Source organism: Chelonoidis abingdonii, chromosome 2 (assembly GCF_003597395.2).
Source record: "Chelonoidis abingdonii isolate Lonesome George chromosome 2, CheloAbing_2.0, whole genome shotgun sequence".
NCBI lineage: Eukaryota > Metazoa > Chordata > Testudines > Testudinidae > Chelonoidis > Chelonoidis abingdonii.
In genome coordinates, this window is record NC_133770.1 from 39,388,820 (window position 1) to 39,412,332 (window position 23,513).

The 23,513-nt window shown below is 44.0% G+C and overlaps 1 pseudogene; it reads left to right on the top strand.

The window, feature by feature from the left end:
* Positions 1 to 6,871: 6,871 nt before the first annotated feature.
* LOC142046186 (uncharacterized) lies at positions 6,872 to 9,612 on the top strand (annotated as a pseudogene).
* The last annotated feature ends 13,901 nt before the right edge of the window (positions 9,613 to 23,513 follow it).

A 23,513-nucleotide genomic window follows, 5' to 3' on the forward strand; every position in this document is an offset into this window, starting at 1 on the left:
TACATTCATCTGACGAAGTGGGTATTCACCCACGAAAGCTCATGATCCAAAACGTCTGTTAGTCTATAAGGTGCCACAGGACTCTCTGCCGCTTTTGCTGACTGTTTTCTTCCAGCTGATCTATTCTGCTGGCTAACAGCAATAACTTGTATTGTAAAATCTGTTTCTGCATTCTTCCTGGAACAGTGTGGTGGGGAGAGGTAGGTGGGGAGCTTTGAGCTTTGTGGAGTAGCTGGCTTATGTAACTTTCAGGCTTGCAGAGTAGGACTGCATATGAAAGAAAGACAATTGGAAGAGATGGCAATTGTGAACATAGCACCCTCTATGAGAGATTTAGTGAGGGGGTTATTTTGATCTGTTCCTGAAACTCTAGTTTTGGAACTTTTCAAGAAATTGGCGCCACACCATTTACTAACTGTGAGATTGGCATGCTGTCCTGTAGTGGCAGTGCTCAAGGACTGGCTTTACCTTGAAATGTTGTGACCTACTAATAGGTTCTGGAGGAAGATTAGAGCTACGATTTAACCATTCTGTACATCTATGGCGGATGCATGCCCCACCAGGGCTGGCTCCAGGCCCCAGCGCGCCAAGTGCATGTTTGGGGCAGCATGCTGTGGGGGGCGCTCTGCCGGTTGCTGGGAGGGCGGCAGGCGACTCCGGTGGACCTCCCGCAGACGTCCCTATGGAGGGCCCGCTGGTCCCGCAGCTCTGGTGGAGCATCCACAGGCACACCTGCAGGAGGTCCACTGGAGCCACGGGACAGGCGAGCGGCAGAGTGCCCCCCGCAGCTTGCCGCCATGATTGGGGCAGTGAAATGGCTAGAGCCGGCCCTGTGCCCCACTTTGGAAAACTAAATTTTTAAAAGATGAAAAGAAATGCTGTCCATTGGCCAGGTAGTTGTATAGAACAAATACTAGTGAATGTTTTAAAAACTTATGCGGTGGGAAGCTCCTGTTTTGGAACCTCACAATAAATGGCCCAAGTCTCTAGGGGTATGTCTACACTGTAATTAAACACTTGTGGCTGGCCCATGTCAACTGACTCAGGCTTGCAGGGCTCAGGCCTGTTTAATAGGACTGTTTAATTGTGGTGCCCAAGCCTGAACATCTACAATTAAACAGCTCCGTAGCTCGAGCCCCATGAGCCTGAGTCAGCTGACACAGGCCAGCCACGAGTGTTTAATTGCAGTGTAGACATACCCTAGGGGACTACATGACTGATGGAAGATGTACGCTGCTTTTGTGATGAATGCCAATTAAATCACAGGCAAGATGCCCCAGGGAAGTGGCTCTGACTGGTGGCTGCCTGCATACAAGAGTCCAGTGTGACTTCAGTTAATGTGATTTCAATGGATGTGTCTTTTAAATGTTCCCTGCTGCCTTGCTGATCTCTGAGTGAATCCAAACTGTGCGGTTTCCTCACTCATGGATGCTTCCGCCAGCAGGCAATCTGAGCCCAGAACTGAATTGTTAGTATCACTGACCTTCCCTCCCCTGCATTTTGTTTAATGAATACATTAAAAGTACATTTTAAACAGTCTCCTAGTTAAGATAAAACTAATAGATGAATTAGATGCATTTCTGTAGCTGTCCAATATGGCCTGTGTGCAACATATATGCACCAAAAGAAAAGATAAAGCGGAATCTTTCAACTGCTGCTGTTGCAACAAATTTTAGAACAAGAAGTGAACAGAACCTGTTTTAATGTGCTGGAATGTTTGGATAGTTCTTAAAAACTTAATTTCTGTTTTCCGGCTGTGACTGGAAATGAAGAAATACTTCAAGAAAGGCTCTTGCTGGGAGATTTCCAGCCAGATCTAGGAGCACTAGCGAGCTCATGAAAAAGCACTCTTGTGAGATTTCCAGCTCTGTTCTACAATATCAGGAGGTTCAGATTGTTTGGATAAGCATCCGAGATTCTGAACCAAACATGAACTCTCAATTTCCTGAGGTTTGCTCATAACTAATGGAAATGCTTGTTCTCTCTCTCTCTCTCATTCTATCTCTCGTTCTCTCAGTCTGTGTGTCTTTGTGTGTGTTCCATCTAGCAGTAAAATCCTACTTATGATAAATAATTCTCCAACACATCAATGGATGGATTCAAGAAAATTCATATGTTCCAGGACCTGCTCAAACTGAGATTTTAGTTTGTGAGTAATACTGAAAGTTCAAAGGTTAAAAATACAGCTTGCTTGTTTAATTCTTGTCATGGAACACTTCTTTCCTAAAAAGCTTCAGCAGTTACTAAGTCAAATTTTGAAGAATGCCTGTGTAATGGATCTGAGTGAATAATTTATTTAGTGAATTTAGCCATGGAATTAATGGCTTTCATTAATGGAGAATCCATAATCAGATCACAAGATTCACAAATTGATTAAGTAATCAGATTTATTTAATTTTTTAAAAATTACTGTATGCATTGACTGCAAATATTTGGCATTTGTGTTGTGTGGCTTAGTTGTAGCTGGTCAGAGGAGGAGAAGTTGTAGCAAATATAAATGGAAGAACGCACAAGCTCTTCACAAATATTAACAGATTCTTACACATATGAACTTAGGATCTGGTATCTGCAAACAAATGTTTCGGCATTACTTGCTCAGGCTCTACTCAGTCAGACTAACTAAGTTTTGCTTGGTATTTAAATCAATGAGCTTTTCTCTGCAGATTTGATGACCAGTTTTTTCTTGTTCATTTCCACTGGTGATAAATTGATGTCACAGCTGGTCTCACTTGTACTGGGAGCTGCAGAAGCAATTTTACCTATTGTTAGTGCATAACAGGGAATTCGGTTCTCATGGCCTTGATGATTTTCAAGCAGACACTATTTTTGATTGCTGAGATGATCATGTAACCTTTTAAAATTGGCAATTTACAGTAAAACCTTAAGCCTACCTTATTTTGCAAACACTTCTAGTTGCTGAGGATAAAATTCATTTCACCCACATAAAACAGAGTAATGGGGCTTTATATGGGTGAAGTGCAAGGAGATGAAATTTCTCTCCAGTTTAGGCCAAGGTGCAAGGCTACAGGACAGGCTTTTCTACCTTATAGGCTTTACGTACATTGTATGTCCCCATTACCATAGTGTTCAAGCACCTCACACTCTTTACATATTTATCCTCACAACCCACCTGTGAGGTAGGCAAATACTATTATCCTTGTTTTATGGACGGAGAACCAAGGCACAGAGGTTAAATGAGTAGCCCAAGGTCACATAGGAAAACTGGGTAACAGAAGGGACTTCAACCTACATCTCCCAAGTAACAAGTTGGCTCTCTAATCACTTGAGCCATTTTTATTCTTTGGGGGGACCTATTGTTATTTGCCAACTGTAAAAGTTTCCCTGTTCATCTCAGCCACCAGTCTCCCTGAACCACCACCCTCTTTACTGATTAATGCAGGGTCTGCATACAGATTCCCTTTGTGGTGTGCAGGGGTGCCAAAGTTCCCCTGCACAGCTGCTCTACTGGCAAATTCCCAAACTGGGAATTAAGTGGCATGAGGCTTTGTGGCTGGTGCTCCACACCAGCATGAGCTTCTTCTGCTTTTTACAACCAGGGTGAGTGTTTGTCCCAAACCTAGAATATGTCTCAAAGCCAACACAAAAATTGCCTCAGTAGCATATCTCAAAAAATGGCAAATACGATGCTTCAGAGGAAGTTGTTAAAACCTAATATTGGACAATTCTGGAATAACCTTCTCATGAGGGAAGTTTCTTCTTAAGCAAGTCACCAGCTGCTTGGGGTTATGTCCTGAGCATGAGGGTTTATATATCCCTTACTAATTTTTATCCTAGATATTCAAGTCAATGGGAGGTTTGCCTGAGTAAGGAGTGGAAAACTGTGGGTACTACCCGCCGGATCGAGGGGTAGTGTTCAATATATCAAGGATCCATTTATCACATCTCGTCTACCGCTAATTGATGCCTGTACTCCACCTCGGCAGGAGGAGTAAGTGGAGTCAATGGTGGAGCCGCAGTGGTTGACTTGCTGCCATGAGGACAGCCAGGTAAGTCAAACTAAGATACTTTGACTTCAGCTACACGAATAGCGTAGCTGAAGTTGCGTATCTTATTTCGAACCCCCCCCCACCAGTGTAGCCCAGGCCTGTGTCTTCCTATTTTACCAACACTTTTGTTTTGCTTTCCATATCAGTTCATAAAACTTCCATTGGCCTAACAAAGTAGAAACATTTACGGATCTCATCACAAGTAACTAATATCTTAATGTAGGTGAAAGGAGCAGTTAATTAGCTCTGCTCTTTTCAGCATGGAACATTAGAATTTAATGAGAATTAATAATTTCACAAGTTATGGAAATATTGCCGCGAGCTAAACATGATCTAATACAGTATTACAAATAGGTATTTAAAATGAATGCAGTGACATTTTCACATTGTTGGATGATCTATAATATTAAGTTGTACCTACAGGTACAGTGTATACTTAGGTCATATTACACAGTAAATTACTGTTTTAAGATATTCTGTTCTCAAGGTCCTCACTGCTTAAGAATAAAAATGCTGATGCAAACTTCAATATAGCTTTGTAAATGTGACTATAAAACATTTTCGTCTTAAAAAAAATAAGGATGAGAGAGCTACAGATCATCTGGAAGCACCATTTAGGGACAACAATGTCTTTACCATGTGCTAAAGTGTCTTCTTGTGTCAGATCTATGGGACTGCTCATGTGAGCAAAGCAAACAGGGTAACTATTTTGATTATAAGATACCTTCTAATGACCATAGAAAATATTTATGGAGTAAATATATCTGGGGCTATTTTAGACTGACCTCAGGTAACATAGCTGGCATGTACAAATGTTTAATTTAAATTGGCTTTTTGGTCCAGCACTTTCATGTACATGCTTAACTATTGCTGCTTTGTCTGAACTATTGTTCATTGTGTACACGGGCATTGTTTATAACTTCTAAAAGAAAAAAGACTAGATCCTGGCCTGGTGTAAGATGGCCTATATCCACTGACTTAAATGCAACTATACTGATTTTTACCATCTGAGCATCTGGCCCAAGAACTTAACTGGAGGTATTAGGGAGAGCGAGAGGGGAGGAAGGAGGGCTGGGGAGGGGACAGGAGCGATGAATGGTCTTATTACAATATATTTTGTGATTATTATTTATCTCAAATACTTTGTTTTTTTTAAAAAACTATGGCAAATATTTGTTAGTTAATTTGACTTTTAATAAAAATGTCCTGCTGGAGAGGAGATCGGTATTAGGGATTGTTTTCTTGAATGCAGTCTGGATTTATGTGCTGGACAAACTCAATATTAAATGGAAGAAGCCAAAAATGTGGGTTTGGATTCTCCACCTCTTTACTCTGATGTAACTCTCTTTACTTCAAAAGAGTTAAAATGGCATAATACCAGCATAACAGAGTGGAGAATCAGGCTAATTTAGTATCTAAACTTACTCTTGAAAGAATTATAGCCTACATTATACACGTCAGATTGAGTAAGGGCCTGAGTAGCACTTTCCTGCCACTGGGTCTAATCTGCAGTACCCTATCATTAGAGCAATGTGTGTGATGAAATCTGAATTCCTCTTGCTGCAGCAATACCTAGCCAAAGGCCAGAAACCAAACTAATAACATTTTTCTCAGCAGAACAATCATTTTCATTTTAAAATGCAAAATGATAAAACAAACTCTTATTTTCTTCATCACGTAAGCAAACAATAATAATAAAAAACCCTCATCCTAAAATTCTAACCCACCACTCATATCACAGATTTGCTGGTATGAGAGAGTGAACAACCCAGAAAAATACCGTTCTGGAGTGTGTATTAGATCATGTTTCCTTTAAAATCCTAAAGATTACTATTGCCCTCCCAGTATGACAGGTTTTATGATAAATCTAACTAGAGTTGGTTAATACATCCAGAAATTTTCATCAAAGAGTGGGAAGGGAGAAAGAATACACAGAAAATAAAATTCTCAATGAAGATGTTTGTTGTAAATTCTAAATTCTGAAAACTTCAACCAGCTTTGTAGCTTGATGAAAAATTGTCAGGAAGAAGGTAGTTTTTTGTTGTTGTTGAAAATCCAGTAGGTAGTTACGTTAATTGAAAACTAGTATTTTGGAAAAATTCAACCATCTATAAATACAACTAAACCATATTCTGCTGCCATTTTTATTGTACAGTTTCACAGTGTAAAAAAGCCAAGATTGGAATTCATGTTTCATTATTTTCCAGCATCTTACCCAATTTGTAAACATTTTGGGAAGTAACTTAAATGGTATCTTGAGTCAATAATTATGGAATTGATTTTCATCACAAATTATTGATTCTCAGCACTTTTTGAAAAGGCATTGGTATTAGATTACATAAATGCATTTCCTATTGATTGGAATGATGCTGTTAAACTTAACTAGAGTTAATCTTCTACTAGAGTTTTCAAGTTTTTGTCAATTGGCTGGGAAGATTAATTCAGGTCTGAAACCTAGTTCATGAGATATCAACCAAGCAACTTGATTTCTTTTCCCCTCAATCATATTTTTATTTATTATATCAGCACCAGTAATATGATCCTCACTTTGAAGGCCACATCTAAGCCTTACTGCTGCTTCTTCCTACGTAAAATCTCCAAGATCTGACTTCTTTTTACCATCTGCAGCTAAGGCCTGGTCTACACTACAATTTTAAGTTGAATTTAGCAGCGTTACCTCGATTTAACCCTGCACCCTTCCACACAACTAAGCCCTTTTTTTTCCGACTTAAAGGGCTCTTAAAATTGATTTCTTTACTCCACCTCCAGTGAGGTGATTAGCACTGAAATTGGCCTTGCCGAGTTGAATTTGGGGTAGTGTGGATGCAATTCGATGGTATTGACCTCCGGGAGCTATCCCAGAGTGCTCCATTGTGACCACTCTGGACAGCGCTCTCAACTCATATCCACTGGCCAGGTAGACAGGAAAAGTCTCGCGAACTTTTGAATTTCATTTCCTGTTTGGCCAGCATTGTGAGCTGATCAGCACAGGTGACCGTGCAGAGCTCATCAGCAGAGATGACTATGGAGTCCCAGAATCGCAAAAGAGCTCCAACATGGACCGAACGGGAGGTACAGGATCTGATCGCTGTATGGAGAGACAAATCTGTGCTAGCTGAACTCCGTTCCAGTAAACAAAATGCCAAAACATTTGAAAAAGTCTCCAAGGGCATGAATGACAGAGGCTAGAACAGGGACTCACAGCAGTGCCGCATGAAAATTAAGGAGCTCAGGCAAGCCTATGAAGAAAACAGAGAGGCAAACGGCTGCGCCAGGTCACAGCCCCAAACATGCTAGTTCTATGATGAGCTGCTTGCCGTTCTAAGGGGTGCAGCCACCAGTACCCCAACCCTGTGCTTTGACTCCATCAGTGGAGTAAGACACAACATGGAAGCAGATTTTGGGGATGAGGAAGATTGCTCACAGCAAGGAAGTGGAGAAATTGGTTTCCCCATCAGCCAGGCTCTGTTTCTTACCCTGGACCTGGAGCCAGTAACCCCCGAACCCACCCAAGCCAGGCTCCCAGACCCTGTAGGCAGAGAAGGGACCTCTGGTGAGTGTACCTTTGTAAATATTATACATGGTTTAAAAGCAAGCGTGTTTAATGATTAAGTTGCACTGGCATTCATTGCCAGTACAGCTACTGGAAAAGTCTGTTAATGTGTCTGGGGATGGAGCGGAAATCCTCCAGGGACATCTCCATAAAGCTCTCCTGGATGTACCCCCAAAGTCTTTGCAAAAGGTTTCTTGGGAGGGCAGCCTTATTCCGTCCTCCATGGTAGGACACTTTACCATGCTAGGCCAGTAGCACATAGTCAGGAATCATTGCAGAGCAAGGCACTGCAGCGTATGGTCCCAGTGTTTGCTGGCATTCAAACAACATCCGCTCTTTATCTCTCTGGGTTATCCTCAGGAGAGTGATATCATTCATGGTCACCTGGTTGAAATAGAGTGGTTTTATTAAGCGGACATTCAGAGGTGCCCGTTCCTGCTGGGCTGTTTGCCTGTGGCTGAACAGAAATGTTTCCCAGTGTTAGCCACTCAGTGGGGGGAGCGGTGAAGCCATCAAAATGTGACCTTGTAACGAAAGCACATGTGCTATGTAATGTTAACAGCAAGGTTTACCATGAAAGAGTGTACTCATTGTTCTATAAAATGTGTCTTTTAAACTACCACTATCCCTTTTTTTCCCTCCACTAGCTGCATATGTTTCTCCTTCCCAGAGGCTAGCAAAGATTAGAAGGTGAAAAAAACGCACTTGGGATGAAATGTTCTCTGAGCTCATGGTGTCATCCCACACTGACAGAGCACAGCAGAATGCGTGGAGGCAGACAATGTCAGAGTGCAGGAAAGCGCAGTATAAACGTGAGGAGAGGTGGCGAGCTGAAGAGAGTAAGTGGCGGGCTGAAGATGGTATGTGGCATCAGCTTGCTGACAGAAGGCAGAAGTCAATGCTCAGGCTGCTGGAGCATCAAACTCATATGCTCCAGCGTATGGTTGAGCTGCAGGAAAGGCAGCAGGAGCACAGACTGCCGCTACAGCCCCTGTGTAACCAACCACCCTCCTCCCCAAGTTCCATAGCCTCCTCACCAAGACTCCCAAGAACGCGGTGGGGGGGCCTTCGGCCACCCAGGCACTCCACCCCAGAGGATTGCCCAAGCAACAGAAGGCTGGCATTCAATAAGTTTAAAGTGCAGTGTGGCCTTGTCCTTCCCTCCTCCCCCATCCCACCCAGTGCTTCCCTCCTCCTCCACCCCTCCCAGGCTACCTTGGCAGTTATCCCTCTATTTGTGTGATGAATTAATAAAGAATGCATGAATGTGGAGCAACAATGACTTTATTGCCTCTGCAAGCAGTGATTGAAGGGGGGAGGGGAGGGTGGTTAGCTTACAGGGAAGTAGAGTGAACCAACGGGGAGAGGGGCTCATCAAGGAGAAACAAACAGAACTTTCACACCGTAGTCTGGCCAGTCATGAAACTGGTTTTCAAAGCTTCTCCGATGCGCACCATGCCCTCCTGTACTCTTCTAACCGCCCTGGTGTCTTGCTGCGCGTAATCAGTCGCCAGGAGATTTGCCTCAACCTCCTACCCTGCCATAAACGTCTCTCCCTTACTCTCACAGATATTGTGGAGTGCACAACAAGCAGTAATAACAACGGGAATATTGGTTTTGCTGAGGTCTGAGTCAGTAAACTGTGCCAGCGCACTTTTAAATGTCCAAATGCACATTCTACCACCATTCTGCACTTGCTTAGCCTATAGTTTAACAGCTCCTGGCTATTGTCCAGGCTTCCTGTGTATGGCTTCATGAGCCATGGCATTAAGAGGTAGGCTTGGTCCCCAAGGATAACTATAGGCATTTCAACATCTCTAACGGTTATTTTCTGGTCTGGGAAGAAAGTCCCTTCCTGCAGCTTTTGAAACAGACCAGAGTTCCTGAAGATACGAGTGTCATGTACCTTTCCCGGCCATCCCACGCTGATGTTGGTGAAATGTCCCTTGGATCCACCAGTGCTCGCAGCACCATTGAAAAGTACCCCTTTCGGTTTATGTACTCACTTGCTTGGTACTCCAGTGCCAAGATAGGGATATAGGTTCCGTCTAACACTCCACCACAGTTAGGGAATCCCATTGCAGCAAAGCCATTCACTATGGCCTGCACATTTCCCAGAATCACTACCCTTGATATCAGCAGTTCTTTGATTGCTTTGGCTAATTGGATCACAGCAGCTCCCACAGTAGATTTGCCCACTCCAAACTGATGCCAGACTGACTGGTAGCTGTCTGGCATTGCAAGTTTCCACACGGCTATCGCCACTCGCTTCTCAACTGTGAGGGCTGCTCTCATCTTGGTATTCTGGTGCTTCAGGGCAGGGGAAAGCAAGTCACAAAGTTCAGTGAAAGTGCCCTTATGCATGTGAAAGTGTTGCAACCACTGAGAATCATCCCAGACCTGCAACACTATGCGGTCCCTCCAGTCTCTGCTTGTTTCCCAGTCCCAGAATCAGTGTTCCACGGCATGAACCTGCCCTATTAACACCATGATGTGCACATTGCTGGGGCCCGTACTTTGGGAGAAGTCTGTGTCCATGTCTATGTCCTCATCACCCTCGTCACCGCACTGCCATTGCCTCCTCACCTAGCTTTGCTTTTGCGGGTTCTAGTTCTGCATATACTGTAGGATAATGCGCGTGGTGTTTACAGTGCTCATAATTGCTGCAGTGATCTAAGCAGGCTCCATGTTCCCAGTGCTACGATGTCTGCACTAAAAAAAGGCATGAAAAGATTGTCTGCCATTGCTCTGACAGAGGGAGGGGCGACTGACGACATGGCTTACAGGGAATTAAAATCAACAAAGGAGATGGCTTTGCATCAAGGAGAAACATAAACTGTCACACAGAATGGCCCCCTCAAGGATTGAACTCAAAACCCTGGGTTTAGCAGGCTGTTGATTTCACGGAGGGAGTGGGGAGCAAATGAATAAAAAACAAATCTGGTCTATTTCTTGTTTTGATCCACTCCATCTATCTTATACAGCTTAGGCTGGCAGCAGATGGTGCAGTATGACTGCTAGCCATTGTCATCTCCTGGGTACTCGGCAGAATATGCTGCATTACGATTGCTAGCCATCATCATTTCCTGGGTGCTCACCAGAAGGCGGTGCAATACAACTGGGAATGACCTGGCTGAGTCACTCCCATGCGTGCCCAGGCGCCCCTGACCAAACTCACTGAGACTGGCTAAAAGAGCACCCATGAGTATGACGACAATGGCTACCAGTTGTAATGCATCATCTGCTGCCAAAAGGCAATAAGCTGCTGCTGTGTAGCAATGCAGTCCCATGTCTGCCAGCATCCAGGAGACGTACTGTGACGGTGAGCTGAGCGGTCTGTAGAGGTAACCCAAGAAAAAAGGCACAGAATGATTGTTTGCAGTTGCTTTCACGGAGGGAGGGAGGAAGGGAGGGAGAGGGAGGCCTGATGACATGTACCCAGAACCACCCGTGACACAGTTTTTGCCCCATCAGGCACTGGGATCTCAACCCAGAATTCCAATGGGTGGCGGAGACTGCGGGAACTGTGGGATTGCTAGCCACAGCTACCCACAGCGCAACGCTCCGGAAGTCGATGCTAGCATCGTTACTGTGGATGCAGTCCACTGAGTTAATGCACTTAGAGCATTTTGTGTGGGGACACACACAATCAACTGTATAAAAACGATTTCTAAAAAAAGGACTTCTATAAATTCGACCTAATCTCGTAGTGTAGACATACCTTAAATCTCTTGCCACAGCTCATGTCTTGCAGCTTAGCTCCTGCAACTTCTCTCCTGCTTGACAAATGTAATCTCACCCTACTTTTGCCGATGGAAAATGCTGCTGCAAAGGTCATTTCCCTGGCTAAAAGGTCTATTACCCCTCTCACTTATCCCCCACTGGCTCCCTGTTCTCCACTGCAACAAATGCAAACAACTCATCTTTGCTTCAAAGGACCTTAAAAGCATGTCCCTGCCCTATCTGTCATCTTTCACAGGCTAATTAGTTGTCTATCTCTGCCTTGCCAATGATGCCAGCCTTCACTGCTCATTTGTTAAGCTTTCAGACAAGCACCTTAACACCCTCTTATATGTTATCCCCGCTTCATATGTGAGAGGAGCTCCCTACCCATAAACATCTGCAAAGCCATCTCATTGTCCTCCTTCAAATCACTCCTTAAAATCTCCTGTGCCGTGATACCTACAAAAACCTTGCTAATGATTGGACATCCAGTAGGCTGGGGCTGCTGCTTAGGCTATATGATATTGTCTCGTTAACTTGTGCTTCCCAGGCTCTGTATTGATCCATCTTTTGTCTTACAACCTGTTAAGCTCTTCGTGGCTGCACACAGCACAGTGAGACTTTGGTCTTTGACTGGGGCCCCTAAGAGCTACCAAAATACAAATAATAATTAAAAACTATCAACAGAGCCAGACGTGTACCCAGAAGCCTCCTACTGCAAGACAAACCCAAGAAAGAAACCAACAGGACTCCACTGGCCATCACGTACAGTCCCCAGCTAAAACCCCTCCAACGCATCATCAGGGATCTACAACCCATCCTGGACAATGCCCCACATTTACAGGCCTTGGGGGCACAGTCCTTGCCCACAGACAACCTGCAACCTGAAATTATTCTCACCAGTAAATGCACACCGCACCATAGTACTCTAGATCAGAACCAATCCATGCAACAAACCTCGATGCCAACTTGACCACATATCTACACCAGTGACACATACACCTACAGATCAGCCACCATCACCGTTCATTCACTGCACGTCCACCAATGTATATACGCATCATATCCAGCAATGCCCCTCTGCTATGTACATCAGCCAAACTGGACAGTCTCTACGGAAAAGGATAAATGGACACAAATCAGATATTAGGAATGGCAATATACAAAAACCTGTAGAGAGCACTTCAACCTCCTGGCCACACTATAGGAGCCTTAAGGTGGCCATCCTGCAGCAAAAAAACTTCAAGACCAGACTTCAAAGAAAATGCTGAGCTTCAATTCATCTGCAAATTTGACACATCAGCTCAGGATTAAACAAGACTGTAAATGCTTGCAAACTACAACCAGTTTCTCCTCCCGTGTTTTCAACAACCAACTGCTAGAACAGGGCCTCATCCTCTCTGATTGAACTAACCTCATTATCTTTAGCTTGCTTGCTAGCACATATATACCTGCCCCTGGAAAGTTCCACTACATGCATCTGACGAAGTGGGTATTCACCCACGAAGCTCATGATCCAAAACATCTGTTAGTCTATAAGGTGCCACAGGATTCTTTGCTGCTCTGATACTTAAAAACTATCACAGGGATGCTGGAACAAATTGTACAGTGAGGGTGCTGAGAGCCTAACTCTAAATCCTCTATGTAATGGAAACCACTTCAAACCAGGGGGTGCAGTAGCCAGCACCTATGGTTCTCTTATGGTATCATGGATCTGAACACTACTTTTTTGGGAAGGCGACGAAGTATAGATAACTGAACAGGTACAACCCAGCAACAAGTATAATGAAAACTTAATATCAGGTAGCAAGATATATTAGAAAATGGTATTCCTTGTTTTCTCTCCTTCCACTTCTAAACCGTCCCTCTCTCTAATTACAAAATTCAGGGAAAGAAAACTACCAACATCCCTAGGATAGGGTGGTCAGATGTCTCTATTTTATAGAGACAGCTCCGATATTTGGGGCATTTTCTTCTATAGGTGCCTATTACCCCTTAACCCCGTCCTGATTTTTCTGACTTGCTGTCTGGGCACCCTACCCTAGGATGCTGTAATATATTGTTTTATAAACATAAGTTTATAGCACACAGTAAGATGTAACAATATTCTTGTCAGCTCCCAGACAAGGTAGTCATAGTCTGACTCTGCTGTTCTTTTTGCCATGTTTGACAGGGTCCTAAAAGCCAAATCATGCCCTGTGCAGTCAACAGGGAACTCCATTGAGAGCTAAGAAGCAGAAATCCTCCTGCCCAGGCCACAGAACTACTCTGTAGCCACTAGTGCAGATTCAAAGCTTCAGTGGCCTTTGTGTTTCTCCTCTGGGCAAGCATGGCAAATGGATTCACATAGTCATGGATCAACCTGCCCCCAAATTCCTCCTCCAAAGTGGCATGTAGGTAATACCAGGTTCACAATGGCACCAGGCCCCCACTGGGAAAAGGCCCATTATGGACCCATCTAACCATCCACACAGCTGGGTCTGGCCCCTCACCTGGGGCAGTCCAGCAGCCAGGCCTTGCTGTTTGAGCGGCTCTCATCCAGAAGGTCCCACTCACCTGTAGCGGGCTCGACGCCCAGCAGCCGAGCTCTGCCATGAGGGCTGGGTAGGGCTTCTGGCCACAGGGCCAGTGGGTGCAGACGGAGAGGTTCTCAGGGGTCGCTTCCCGTGGTCTGCCCCACTCCCCAGCGCAGCTCAAGCTCTAAGCAGTCTATGCTGCCTGCCACCTGCGGGGGCCCCCCATGCCGCCCCGGAGCCAAGCTGCCTGGGACTGGTGCAGAGGCCAGGCTGGTCTCAGCCAGTGGGGAGGAGAAAGCAGCACGAGGGGTTTCACCAGGCCCCACCAGGCAAGTGGGTCCTGAGGAAGCCCAGTCCAGGCAGGTCCCCCTCCCACTCCGACCTAGCTGATCGCACCTCTCCCAAGGGGCCAGAGCAATCCCCATTCCAGGACAAGCCCTCGCTATGCTGCCAACTCAGCCTGGCAGACACGGTCACCTCCTAGCGGGGTGGTGATTGAAGCTAGCAGGGTGCACAGGAGTGGGTGTCTGGAGCATGTTATGGGGAGGGGGACCTGAGCAATGAAAGAGTAGGGGACACTGGGAAGTGGAGGGTAAAGAGAGGTCTGTGTGTGTTAGGGTGCTGGGTGGGGGTGATGTGCAGGCTGCTGTGCAGTTGTGGTAGGGGAGTCTGTGGTGGAGTCTCTGGGTATAGGGGTCTCTGGGTGGGGGGTGCTCTGGCCATAGGGGATTGGGGGGGAATTTGTGGGGGGAGTGAAGGCCCTCCCCTGAGGGGAAGGGTCATGCTGGCAGCACAGGGCCCGGTGGGCCAATGTGCATCTGGCAGCTGCCGATTTGAAAACAATGCCCTTGTGCTGGGCTTGGCAGAGCAGGGCCGCCTCCGTTACACCATGCCCCATTGCCCTCGGCTCGCTCCAGGGTCTGACCTCCCCCATACCATGCCCCATTGCCCACATGGGGACTCACAAATATGTTTGACATCAGGTCCACCAGGCCTTTGGAGCTTGAGCAGGATGCAGATTCCCTTATGGGGCTCATTTGTCCCTAATAAAGAGCTTCAAAGTTTCATAATATTTTGTTGGTTATTTTTTTAGCTGACATGTTTTTATTTCCAAAGAGCCTCAGTTTGATCATATTTGTTATCCACAAAGAACACAGAAAGATGTGTTTTCATCCAACAAATGTATACATCTAGCTTGGTAGAATCTTTTGGTTTTTCTCTTTTAATGATTTTGATGGATAATGATTATTTTAAGCAATTTGTTTTAGCTTTTTATCTATTTAAAACTTCAGTCGTGAAATTATGTGGCGTGGGTCAGACAGTTGTTTAATGATAGATGTTGAGATTCAAAAATCTAAAGCTTTATAAACCATTAAAACACAAATTGTTGATATCACGTTACAATATGTCAAGTAAATATAACATCAACAAATCATACCTGTTTTTATTATTTGTTCGCTAGTCCACTTGTAACAAGCCTAATTCAAACATCTAAATCACTGAATTTTGACTCCTCAAGAAGTATTTTTCTTTCTTTACCTATTTGTACATATTGATATGACTGCTGGAATATTTTTTTCATTGGTTCGTATGTTTGGTGAAATCGATAAACATCTAATCCTTCCAAACCTACTTATATCCTTCCTCATATTCTGCCTATTGGGCAAGATGCTCACTCTAATGCAGGGGCTTATTATCTACCAGGTGAGTGTTTGGACAGAGTGCATCAATATTATTCAGACCCTTATAAGCAGATCTTTTCATACATTTCTCCAGCTGTTTGCAGCAATAGAACAAGCTCTCCATGGATGTGATCAATCGGCACTCTGGTGTAAGCACTTCTGGCCTTTAGAACAAATTTGCTTGTTCCACTTGGATTGATCTACTTCTGTATAATATAGCTTCTCCGAGGCATAATCCAGTTAGAAAACAGTGATTTTATGTTAAAATATATTTTGTATTGCTGGGGCCTCTAGGTTTCAGGATTCAGAGTCCCTGATGCCATTTATAAATGAAAAGACTGTCCCTGCCCCAAAGAACTGACAAGCTAAATATAAGGTGAGAGGCAAAAGATGGATAAAACAACCAGAAGCGGGGAGTACAATTTAATTGTGGTGATTTTTTATATATAAGCATAAAGAGCAGAATTTCGCCATTACTCAACATAATACAATACAATTGCTTTGAATGGTATTTTGAACAGACAAATGAAATAATAAAGATAATGAGCTTTAAAATGCATAGGAAGGGGAGGTTTATGGGGAGGGAAGAGGCAGGGCAGAGGAGGTTTTATGCTGCCTTTGCACTTTTGGTTTATGGACTACACCAGGCCCAAAACAGTCCAGATGTAAGTTAGGGCAGCCCAGTATTCCCATAGTGCCGTGTGCTATAGACCCCGCTTCCAATCCAAGCCCCACCTTTGCTCTCTATAATGGAGCTTTTACTGAAGGGCAGCATGGAGTTGCTTACATGGCCCTGTGCTGAGTCTGCATGGAGGGAATTCTCCCTCAACCCATTGCAGTTCCTATATGCAACCAGAGTGACATATAGGAATCAGAGTGGGGAATGGACTCTATCCCTTTGTATTCGAATTGCCTCACTTTCCTACCTTTGGGGTGTTTAGTGCCACTGTGTTTAACATCCCTATTCCCAACCTGCTGATGGAACTTCAGGGGAGATTCTGGCATCGCACTGCACAGAAGCCCAAGTGCAGGCTGGCTCCCAGTCCCTCTCGTGTGTGCACAGGCAGAACATAGCCCTGCATGTTTCTGGCTGATTGTTACATTGGAACCTTCTGCTCATTCAATTGCTGGAGTTTTCCTTTAAAAATCTGCCTTTAAACTGGGCTATGACTTGATGGGGGGTCAGATTTATGGTAAAAGATAGCCCTTCACTCATGTGTTGGGCCTGTTCTCACAGTAACATGAATAAGGAAGGTATCAGCATATTTGCTGCGGGGTTTTCTTTTGGGTTTAAATAAGGCCCTTGACATTATTTTAATGTTGGTTTAGGGTTTAATTAGAGAGCAATCGGCATCAGCGTTTGTATACCCAGCCTTCATATCATGATCTAAAACCTAGCTACTTAATCTCATAAGATGATTAGCATCTTATTACAGTACGTTATTAAATTTTGATGCCAAAGTTTTATATTGAGCATTTGCAAATCCGTCTTTGTTAATTAATGGTAAAACAAAAACCTTTCCATTAGCTGAGAGCTACTATAATTATATTTACTTTGATTTATTACCATGTATTTAAATTGTATTATTGAATATGTGTGTGTGTTGTACCCCAAAAACTACATTATAAGGATATTATTAAGGCTGCAAAGTCAGCCACTTAAAAGTTGGGAAATATCAGAACTCATTTTGTCTATGCATCCTTAATTGGTCCTCCATGTGCATATGTATTATGATATAGTCTTTAATTACATGATCAAATACTATTTTTTTCTCACAGGACACCTGCCTCCATCAATGCATAGGATAGATTGGGCTCACTGAATAAGAAGTTATTCAGTATTTTGTTTTTTCATTGTTCAATGTGTGGCCCCAGACCTTATTGCACACTATTCACATCCTGCTTTGGAGACAGAACTGGGAATTTCCTCATGGGGTTTTCTGCGGAGCTCCTCACTATAATATGAGTGCTTCACAGACCTGAACTAATATTCACAATATTGCTGGGAGGCGTGGGAGTAGTATTGTCCTAATTTTTATAGATGGGGATCTGAGGCACACAGATTAAGATCAAAAGTAACCACTAACTTTGGTGCGCAATTTGAGACATGCATGACCTGATTACGGAGAGGAGAAAAAACTTAGTACTTAGCATTATATAGCACAGTATATGTTCAAAACATGGGTTCCAGAGATCTCAGTTGCAGCTGTGAGAATGTGATGCTTCTACAAATCTGTCCCCAGAGTCTAAAGTTGAGCACCCAGACAATGAAGCACAGAATTAGTGACCACCAATGAAAAGTTTAGTGTAAGTAACTTGACTAGCCTCACATAGAAATTCTGTGGTGGAGGCAACCATAGAACCCAATTCTCCAGGTCTGTATGCAACTGCCTTTACCATGAGGCCATGATTTATGTTTTTGCAATTGCCTGCTTGATTCACTACAGACAGACCTTCAATTTCCTCAACAAATGAAGCTGGGTTCCTGCAGACAATACATGGGCATAATTTTGCGGGAACAGGGGCATCATTGCCTCCCCAAACAGAGGTTAGGCAGCGGGACACAAGGGGGCATCCCCTCCCCTTTCTGAGAGAAATTGGCTGCTCTGGCTCACTGACTGCAGCTGGATGCCACCTTCTGGGTCCTAGTGCCAGTTCCCTTCCCATTCTTTGTGTTCTAGGTGCCCTGCACGGCCACCATCCTGTTTTCTGTACAATAGTCAGTTACTGTGGTGCGGCAGGGCAAATGGGGGAATGGAAGTAGGGTGGGGAAGAGGCAATGGGGAAGAAAGGGGTATGGGATAGGGAAGGGGGAAGAGAAGGGAATGGGGCAAAGGGAGGGAGATGTGGGGTTGAGAGGAAAGGGATGGGGCAGGGGACAGTGGGGAGAGGAAGCGGGTGGGGACAGGGAAGAAAAGGGGATAGTGGAATGGTGGGGGAGTGGGAGCCTGGCATGCAGCATCCCCTCAGCATCATCATCTGGGGCTCCCCATTAAGCAGGCCCATCCTCTCCTCAGCACTGGCAGCCGAGGTGCCATTCCAGGTTGGGGAAGAGAGCCAGAGGAACTGGCTTCAGTGCGTGCATGCATGCATGTGTGCCATTCTCCCCAAATATAGCAGTTAAACCATGTCTATGAGACAATTGTCACTCTAGCTGTCACCCTAGTTGACCACTCATCCCGAATTGGGTGGGACAATCCTGAAATACAGAGTTCAAGTCCTGGTCACAGGCTGAATGATTCCTGTACAGCATTTGTCCTGGATTCCTTATGGCGCCACTCCACACATGCCAAGGCTCAGGGGTGATACCAGCCTCTTCCCAGTTTCAGGGGGGCTGAGTTGGGCCTTAGCCCCCACCCTCCATGAGGCCCTGCCCCCGGCCAGGCTGGAAGCTGGAGGCAGGCCATAGTAAGAGCCACCCAGGCATAGGCACCGACTTCCTCTCTACCCAGTGGGTGCTCGACCCCTCCCCCTGCCTCTGGCCCTCCCCCTGCACCGCCCTCACCCCACCCTCATGCCACCCCTTCCCCAAAGTCCCCGCCACACCCCACATTTTCCTACCCCAGCCACATCCTCTTCCTGCCCCCATTCCATCCCCTTCCTCCAAGTCCCTGCCCTTGCCCTGCCTCTCCTCCACTAAGCACACCGCATACCCGCTCCTCCTCCTCCTTCTGAAAAAGTCCTAAGTGCTGACAAACAGCTGTTAGGTGGCAGGGGGTGGGAAGCGCTGGGAGGAAGGGGGAGGAACAGGGATGCGCTGTGCTGGGGGGGGAGAAAGAGGTCAGGAGGGGGGAGCTTGACTGCCGGTGGGTGTGGCGCACTTGCTAATTTTTCACCGTGGGTGCTCCAGACCCGGAGCACCCACAGGGTCAGCGCCTATGCAGCCAGAGAGCCAAGGCTACTGTGAGCAGCCCCAGACCCTCCACTTGTCCTGCCAGGGGTTTCACAGCTAATTGCTGACAAGAGAGGAATGGTGACATTAAGGAATCTTGGGTTCTATCCAATTCCTTCCCTCTGGAAGGAAATGTGTGTAACCCACGTGCCTAATAGGGCGATATCTCTCTAAGCAATCTAGAGAGGCAAAGGGGAGAAGAATGAGTTGTGTCTGGGTCAGTGAGGCAGATACACAATTAGCATGCCACTCCCAGAAATATTTGGAATTGGGTGTGGTGGTCTTGGCATGCTCAATAGGTTCCCTGTAGCTGGACTCATAGACTCCACTGAGGGCAAGTAGTCAGGGCAGCAGCTTTACAAAAGGACATGTGACCTATATGGGTGGGCTGGGAGAAGCTTAGCCACAAGACAGGAGCAGAAAGCAGACTCCTAACTCTGAAGCATTTTGTAGTAGGTTAGTTCTATTGTTTACTTGGAACACAGGGAAGGGTTAGTTATGGAAAGTGGAAATTAGGAGGGAAAAATATTTTTTTGTTTTAATTGTATACCTTGAATGTTTGGTTTTAGCCAACCTGTTTTATTTAAATTCTCTTAACCAGTATGGTTCACCAACTCTTTTCTTATTTAAATGTGGTGATGATGAGGAAGAGTCTTCTATATTGTGCTACTCTCAGATTTGTATTTTTCTTGTAACAGGGTTTTTCATGTATATACTTATCACTGATTGGTAGCTTAATTAGTTGGCTGACTAGCTAATTGAGAGTTTCCACAGTACAGCAGAGGAGGTCAGAGAATCTGCCTGGATCTCTACAAGCAGGAGAGAGGAAGATACTGTTTCACTGCATTGTATTCAATAGACTGCATAGAGTTGATGAACTAAAGATTTTCACTGAGACTCAGGTGAACTCAACTTAAGCTTTTGGAACTCTGACTTATTTCTCACTGTTTCTGTGGGGACTGATCAGTTCTAGATTTAATGTTTTGTTTATATTTGTGTATAACTGAAAATAATTTATATGCATTATGAAGTAGCCTTTGTTATTTTGTAGAAGTTAAGATATGTTTTTGTTATAAAACTTAATAAAATTGGTAATGAAGAAATTAAGTTAATTCCTTTTGTACTTTTTGGATTTGATTGTGGAGAGGCTGACCCTGTAACAATCATTGCTGAAAATCTTCAATGATTGAATTTTGTGTCTCCCCGTGCTTTTCTGTAGGAGTTATATTTAAGCACTAGAAGAGTGGTGGTGAAGTAAACTCCAGCCTACCAAAAAGTTGAAAATTGGCATCCAAGTAGAGAGGGATTTGAGAATTGCTTGTGATTTCTTTCTGAGGAGTATTGCACCATTCAATTACAAAATAATTCAGTGTTACTAAATGTTGTTGAATTTGTACATTGTTAATATTAAGATAATGGAACTTGTACACAATTTGGGTTAGATCCCTGTAAGAACATTTTGGTCAGTGAGGTTTCCCTTGCCTTTGCTGATAGTAGAGCAGAAGTTAACCAAAGGTTCTAACAACCCTCTTATGTGACCGATATGAGGAAGAGGAAAGAACAAGATATGATTCTTTGTGAATTCAAAGACCCAGTTTCTGTGATACACACAGTGAGAAACTGTATAGTGCAGTAGCTAGAACAGAGATGGAATGCAACTCCTCTTCATTGTGCAGTTTTACCATTTATATCCATTGGTGGTGTGTCCACAGTATCTCAGTGTAGGGATCAAGGGTATTCTGTGTAGTCTGATAGAGGACTTGAGACTGAGAGACAGCCTTTGGTTACACTTCTGGATGACAGACAGACTAGATGGTTAACAGACGGTACACCTGTTATGGACCAAGATCCAATAGGAATCTCTACTTCTGCTGTGAGTTTCCCTCTCAAGATGCAACATCATTCATAAGAACACAGCATTGAAATCTGTCAATGAAACTGTGACTGATTGGAAATTTAAACTGAGATATTTTTTGGGTAATTCACTCAGACCCAGTGGAGAAGTTGATTATCACACCTGGCGAGCACAAGCCAAAGAGCTGATGGAAGACAGTGAGACTTCTGACAAAGTTAAAAGAAGAAAGGTTATTGAAAATGTATTACCCCCAGCACTGAAGGTGACCTTAGGAGCTGATAGCAAGGCAACCACTGGAGAAAGCTTTGATATTTTGGAAATGATATATAGAAGTGTCATAAATGCATCTGAGTTTAAGGCTCAATTTTCTGAGATGCACTGAGATACTAGAGAACTACTGGCCGTGTATTTGGACAGATTACACACATTACCCCAAGAAGTTTTGGAGGCTGGTGAGGTAAAAGATACAGAATTGGACTCTAGTATACAAGATCAATTTTTCTGTGGTGGTTGGCATGAGTCCTTATTAAATACACTTTTTTCAAAAGTATTAATGCTACTGGCAAAGGTCTCTTATGCCACACTCCTTTTTACGGTGAGAGCTTTTGAAAGAGAGTACTCTGATAAACAAAAGAGAGAACTTCAGTAAGAAATAGGAGAAGGAAGGCCATTGAGTAGGAGTTCTTTTCAGTTCATAAGGGCATCTGAAAATACTTCCAGAGCCAGTGAAGAAGCCACTGAAATAGGTTGGAAAGAGAAATACCTGCAAATGGAGCAGTGATTGGTGGGACTGCAGATGATCAAGCCAAGTTCTGAAACTTCTGCTCCATATAGCTTGTTCACTTCCCAAAAGCCTGAAGAATTTTAATAAACAAGCAATATTAAAATGTACCAAAAGAAAGCCTTTGTGTTTTAAACTGTAGGAAAATAGGACATTTTCAAAATGATTGTGAGAATTCTCCTAACCAACCTAGTATATCAGCAGCCAGAAAGAAAAGAAATTAACAACTCTCAGAGCAAAGTTGTTGTTCAATGGGTTCAGGAGACAGAAGCTACCCAAATGGGTGTCAGTCAGGTCATTCAGCAGTTAGTAGGACTTGTTTGTCATGATTATGTTTACTTAGATGGAGCAAAGAGTACCTGCTGTAATAGATACTGGTTTTCAAGTACCCTGTGTATGTAAAACTTTCTATTATGAGCATTTATGAGTTAGTCTATTGGCAGTATACTTCAGATAGAATGAACCTGAGGACACCTGATTCCTGGGATATATATCCTTGAAGATATGATTCCCAAAGGTCATCTGTGGGACTAACAAACAATATGAGATACTAGTCTTGGTTTGTCCAGACCAACATATGAATCAGCACGTGTCAGCACACATAGGCACAAATGAGCTGAAATATTTTGTAGAAGACTGTAAGAAGAAATGAGGTCCTGATTTCTTAAGTAGGATTTCACTATCAAGTGAGTGGACTGTAGCTCAGTCAATTTTCCTTCAGTCATTACAGTAAGAAGCTGAAGAAGAGGCTGAGGTGATCCTGAGAAGAAGAAATTCTGTGACAACTCCACCTGGCACATCCAGAACAGTGCCCAGAATTCTGAAATTTGCAGTGAACAAACTGGAGATCGCAGTAATGCTAGAAGATCCAGGTGTTGCAGTTGGCTATCAATTCTGTCTCAATTTATTAAAGTCACTGGCTTCAGTATGAGAACAGGGGCACAAGTCAAAAACTTATTGAGGAAGAATGTCTCTCACTCTCATTGTGAAGGAGCAAGCAATTGAATAGATAAAGCTGGTGCCAACCCAAGTTTCAGAAGTTGTGACTAAGAAAGAGATTGTTGTATTGCCACTTGACTTTGAAGGATTGCCTCAGTGCTGCTGAGAGGAAAAAAACTGCTAAGACAATCAGTAAGGAAGCTTGTAAAGCTTTTGATGTTCATAATCTAGACTTTAGTGAGCTCAACCTGAAACTCTTACAATGTCCCTTTTTTAAAAGATCTAGAAGGGTTTTGCCCTCAGATTTTGAAAACATGTCAGCATGTGTGTGCATTGGTGGCAGTGGAAGTGAATGAGGAAATGTAGTCCATATGCATCACATGTGGTGCTGGTGTGTAAGAAGATGAGCCCTTAAAATGGTGGTGGATTATAGCAAAATGAACAGTGTTGTTTGAAAGGATGCTTATCGGTTACCCAGGATAGAAGATACCTTTGCCTTGCTGGTTGTCTGTATTAGATCTAAAGAGTGGATACTATCAAATTCCAGCAGAGTCCAGTGATTGTC